Source organism: Cupressus sempervirens, chromosome 3 (genome assembly GCF_028749045.1).
Source record: "Cupressus sempervirens isolate cs-2001-9-10 chromosome 3, ASM2874904v1, whole genome shotgun sequence".
NCBI lineage: Eukaryota > Viridiplantae > Streptophyta > Pinopsida > Cupressales > Cupressaceae > Cupressus > Cupressus sempervirens.
Window position 1 is genome coordinate 575,987,702 of NC_143120.1, and position 6,470 is coordinate 575,994,171.

The window sequence follows — 6,470 nt, forward strand, 5'->3', positions numbered from 1 at the left end:
CTTCTTATTAATCCAAAATACATTACCTACATCTCCATCTAGGGCCTCTATCATGGAAGGAAACACCACCACTATTTACCTAAATTACATATAACCAAATAATATAGGTATTAGGTCACATGGATGATAGTATCAACATTCTATACACTAAAGTCTCTATAGATCTCTAAATTTTATGTAAACATACCACTTCTTCAAGATGTTCAACTACAGGTTTTTGTCCTACACACCCTAGAACACCACCATTACCATTAAGAGTGGCTTATAATGAAATTCATAATGCCAATAACATATTAGCCTAGTGGAAAGGAGGATCCACAACTTGGAAAATTACAATCACAATTTGTCAAGCCAAATAATCTCACTACTCAACTCAATTAATGACAACATTTTGTCATTAGCTAATTGGCTTAAAGATAGAGATATGAAGGGGGATGAGGAAGGAAAAGATAGGGGAAAAGCTAGATTTGATGATGAAACTACCATAGGTATCACTTATACTAGTCTGGACCAGGATGTACATAGGACTCATTAGTAAGTGGTTGAGGAGAACTAGATGGCCTACGAGGCTACCCAGGTCATGTAAGAGCTCAAAAGAAAGGACGAGGATTAGCTCTTTTCTTTGGTTCTAGCTATTCCTTTTTGTCTAGCTTTTTGTCCTAGCTTTTTCCTATTTTTCTATTTAATATATCTGTTTGGCCTTTCCTTTTGCCTTTGTGGATTTGGCTAGGCCTAGTGCTTATTATCAACCTTGTTTATGTTTTAACTCTTGGGTTTCAAGGTCCTTGTAAAACCTATTTATCTAATCAAAAGCATATGTGATGAATAACACATTTATTGCATCAACTACATACTACTTACCCAAAGTTCAATCTTATTTTGATCAACCAAAATTTCTTGTCTATGCTTTCCAAACATTGACTGACTGCCACTCATATATTTCATTGATGTTGATTTAACATGCTCACAAATAGAAGCCAAGAGACCAAGGATATACTCATCTTCACAACCAACTACTCTTGTAACAATTTCTTTCATGGTAGATGACTAACATAGAATAAAACATTCATTCCAATTTTTTAGATATCAAACCAAAATGTTAATAACCATAAAATGCATGAGTGGTGAAAAAATCATTTAATATATTATTTGATCTTACAGAAAGAAGAAAATAACATTTTGTGTTCCTTGTTACCTCTACCCTCTCACTTTTGGCAATAGAATGGATCCCTATTATATCATCCTCAAAGTCAATAATTATTTTAGCTCTTACAAAGGCTCTTTTCCCTCTAACACACTTATTTCATCGTGCATGAAATCAATGCACACAAATCTTCTCACTTACAACTGAGGTAGAAGGTGGTTCATATGTTGATCTTTCAATAACACCATCCATAGAACCCATATTGGCTAAAGATGGAGTGCTCTATTAGTGACACATTTAATGAATATCAGTAGATTTCTCTAAAGGGGTTCACATGTTTACATGAATTTTTAATCAAAATAACAAATTATTATATCAAATTTATCATAGAATGTTCTCTCTTCTCTTCACCAATGCTAAATGCATTTTCAATCTCTCCTTCCTCAACTTATCACTCTCATATTATTGCATTTCCTCTTCAATGTTGGCCAGACCCTCTTCTAGAAGGAGTTCAACTAAGGAGACCTTGTATAATTTTCATATGTGTTGCTATCAATGCCTTATTTGGGCTTCAGACCTTATCTTCATCTAGTAATCAACACTTATGGACCTCTTAACAATATATCCTATTGATTTTGATTCATAATGGCATTTCTTTCTATTCCTTATAAAGGGCCACCCACGACAAGGTGTCTTAATGAATGAAAGGTTCTAAATTTGCATCCTATGCATGTTCATCCTTGCAATGTTTGAAAACTTCTTCCCCCCATGAAAAAAATAAATTCTAATGAGGAAGTAATATATCCTTCTTTGTGTAGACTTTCCAATTCTATATTGACCCATCTGCTACATAGATGGGATCATAACACAAATATAAACATTACCATACAAAAAAAAACTTATAGTCTGTAACTATAATACATCCGAGTTCCATCTTCCTATAGATTACATCATTTATAAATAACAAATACAAAATTTAAACCTTAGTGCAATTGAGGGACATGTAAGCAGAAATATTAGTATCACACTCATGAATTGCAATGTCTCCCACTACTTCCCTCGATTGTAAAACTACCATTCTAGGTTTCTTGCTTTGCATCTAAAATTAATTGTAAGTCAATAGAACAATGCACACACCATTCATTTAAACTATACAATATCAAAAAGATTGTAAATGATAATGAATTTAATTGTCACACTCACATGGCCATCTCTGGAAAACCTGGGAGAAGTCCTCCACACAACAACCTAGCTCTCCTAAGAAAGGAAATAAAAAGAATTAGACATTTTAAACACTATTCTCCTTACTTGGAGGATAATCTATTTTTTTGGTGTTTTCAAACCACTACATCTTACCAGCATCTTTTTCATATCCACTCTTTCCTTACTGTAGAGAACCTCTTTTGTAATCATAGAAGGCTTCACTCTTTTCCTAATGTATGCCACCTCAAGTGAACCACTGATTTTTATTAATTTCTCACTTAATTTTAACATCCTATGCAGTCTGCAATAATATAACATGAATGTTACTAAACACAACTTCTTGATTCATTCAATGCCCTGCAAATCCCAATAGTTTCATGATGTTGGGCTTTTAACAGAACATAGTACAAATTATTGATTCAATGTCTACAACATTAGACATGGAATTCATCCAATCTTTATATCTATCAATATTTAAACTTATTCAAATTTTTATCTATCTAGTGGAGCTGCATTCTTGATGGAATTTTTTTGCATAGCATATAATCATAACTATTATCTCCAAGAGTACACCTATTGTGTATATGGTATATTGTCATTGACTTTAAACTATACAAACAAGTGGATGATAGATCATAAAATATGAGATATATATTTCTTGGTTGTAGAGAGTATTCATGAACCAAGATTCAAGCACAAACTATGAATAAATCCTCTTTTGAATAGTGGTAGATGACATAATCAGCACATTGCTCTCACTAATTACACTGAACTAAATAAACTACAACCTTTGGTTATATTAGAACTTAATTTTTTTCAATTTTGGGTATTGAAGGATGTAAAGATAGAGTTATAGAAAACTTACATTAAAATACAATTATAACTTTGTTTTTGTTGAATGGTTAGACTTGTGAGCATGGATTCTCAATAGATGCATGAATCATGTGAGAAAACCAATCCAATGAGGGTCACCAAAAAAGTTTTGTTATCCAATAGGAGAGCACGAGTATATGAGTTAATGGGATGACCTCTTCAACTATGAGCCAAGTATTGAGAGGTATTAATTCTATCAAATTCATGTGAAACATGACCTGACATTATCTCTTATTATGTCAGAGGCTTACACTCAATGAAACTTGATTAACATAGATTTATTTGAAACCATTGAACTTCTCACCACCTTAAAAACAATAAGACCTAACTAATTATTTGATTTTATTTATATTTCACACACCATTTTAACTAAACTACATTTAAAGCTCCATGTATATACCATCTATTATTCTAATTCTATTAGAGTTTTTTCAACTCTATAAAAGATATAATCAATGAATATCATTATTGGCATCACCAATTATAATCAATCAATTAAGCTTCAACTTTTTCATTATCTCAGACTTAAACCCACTAACACCTAATCAATCAAGTTATTCTATGCTTTTGCAATGTTTTAACTAGCCTACATTTGAGGTCTTCCCACATGTATACATATATGTACTATCAACTATAACTCCTCATAGCGATTCTTTGAAGAGGTAACAAATAGGCATATGAGTTTATTTCCATTATAATCTCACTGAGAAGTAGATTAGTGTCTTGATCAACATATCTACATCTCTTGTAGTACAAATATTGATTGATGCCTTTAGGATTTTATGAGTGAAACCCAAAAACGGAAGAGGAACTTTGAAGAAGTTTTGTATGCTTTGTTCAATAGCATTTTTACTTGGTTAATCATGGATTCTAGAGCAAATAGAATAATAGATAATGAAAAGGAGAAGCATGGGCTCTGTGTATTTCAGAAAACCATTTTACAACCAAGTAGGTCAGCTAATTGTAAGTATTGTGATCTCATAACATTTGATCTTCCTTATGTTAATTTTCACTACAACCAAAAGATGATTATCTTTTCTCCCCCAAGAAAAGGGTTTTCCTCCATGGTCGAGGCTCTAAAGAAAATACTCTCAGAAGCTCTAAATTGTTTCTACCCACTTTCTAGGAGATTGTGTATGAAAGATGGGATTCTTATAGTTGAATGCAATGATCCTAGAGTAGACTTCATCCAAGCTTCATAGAATGTTGTCATAGTTGGTGATCTAAAAGGGGTAGTCTCTACTTCTTTTATGGAGGAAATTGATCTTTTCAAGGATACCATTATACTAAATGGTTTTTTCCTTCATATTCTTATAGTTTACGTGATATTCCTAGGAATTTTTGTGACCACATAACCATTAGGAAGAATTAAATTTTATAAATGAAATAGGATTAGAGGGAGTTGGGATATACATACTATTGTTTGTTTGGTTACAATGAATTTTCAAGGAGAATAAAATTTCAATCTAACACCACATAGACTCTTAAGATAAATTACCCTAACACACATGCTAACAGAGGTAGCTCATAGATGACAAGTTACACTATGATCAATATAAACTTCATGGGATGATTTTCTTGAGTTTGTTCCTATTGATCACTATCAAGATTGTAAGAGATGTTTCCTCAAATATTAGTGATGAATTAATGTTAAGCCCCTTTTCTTTTTATTATTTTATTTTATATTTTATGAGAATGATTTATTTCACTTTAACATACATCACAAACTTTTTTTCTTCTTACAATCAGTGTCATGTGAATTTATATTTTGCTATATTGGGAGTTACACTTTTCTAGTAAACCCTCTCTATTTTCAAGCTCGAATAGAAAAAATTGTAAGTGCTCTTTTAAATACTACTTTTTGTTAAATGTACCTTTGAAACCTGATTGGCTTATTCTGGGCATTCATGAACATATGATTGCATAGATGTGTACAGAGTACTATGCAACACACTATATAGGTATATTATTTGTTGGGATATTGCAATTTTTTAATATCTCTCATACAATCTTTGTACTGTAACTCTTCCAAAATATTACCAAAAATAAGAACATTAAACAAAATACTATTAATTTTTTGTAACCCTATTTTCTCATGTTGAAGGATATACACTTAATATTACATACTTTTTTATGATAGAGATTAGATTTAGCCAAATTCAACAAATGCAAAAATATACATGAATGATTTGTCTAGAGATTATCTTCTCCCTCTATAAATGGAAGAAAATTACACCATTACATAATATACTATCTCTACAATGCATGTCCAAGGAATAATGATAAATAGCACACATGTAATTATGTAAACCCTGTATGGAAAATTGTAAACATATGTAGATGAAGAAGATAGGAAGGGACACCTAGGAGGAGGAAATCTTGATTAGGCTAGGCAATGGCTATCTACAATAATGGGACAAGCTAATCTCAATATAAAATGGTGAAGCTGATAGACCCATTAAGTCAATGCCTATTTCTAGGACAATAATTAGGATAAAATGTGTCTATCATATTAAAGGAAGTTTCAAGATGAATATTGAAACCTATAGTGACTGAGTAGACAAATCCACATTTTTAAAATTTTAAAATGTCTCAAATATTTCATATTATATTTGTGAAGACACCCACATCAACCAAAAAAATTGAGATATCTAAAACCATATGGATCTTTTGGAAAAAATTGAAAACATTCCAAAATACAAACCCTAGGTAAATAGTCATATCTAGATCTCTCAAACTCAAAATTTCAAATCTTGAAATTCATGGATTCTTTACAAAATAAATGTAGATTTGTAACCTCAATGGGTTCCTTTTGCAAGGGAATAATTTATGATTGAATACTTAACATAAATACAAATTTGTAACCTAAAATGCATCAATCTTTTCAACATTTTAAAAATATTATCAAATATCTCATACCTGAATACACCAAGTCTTCAATAACACATTGATATTTGAGATACCTAATTAGGCCAAGTCTTCAAGAATACACTGAGATGCAAGTCACCCAGTCACACTAGGTCTTGAAGAACTTACTGATATTTAGCCACAGGGTATTGCAGAAGGAAAATGCTAAGCATAAACAAATCAACTAGAATAATATTTAGCCAAATATTGCACCATAGAAGCCCATTGAGTTTAAATTTACAGATATATGTTAGGTAATTGGTAGTTTCCAACCATCTACCTAACTATCAAATGGACAACTGTCAGCCACCAACCAAACATTCAATTGGGTCCCATTGAATCC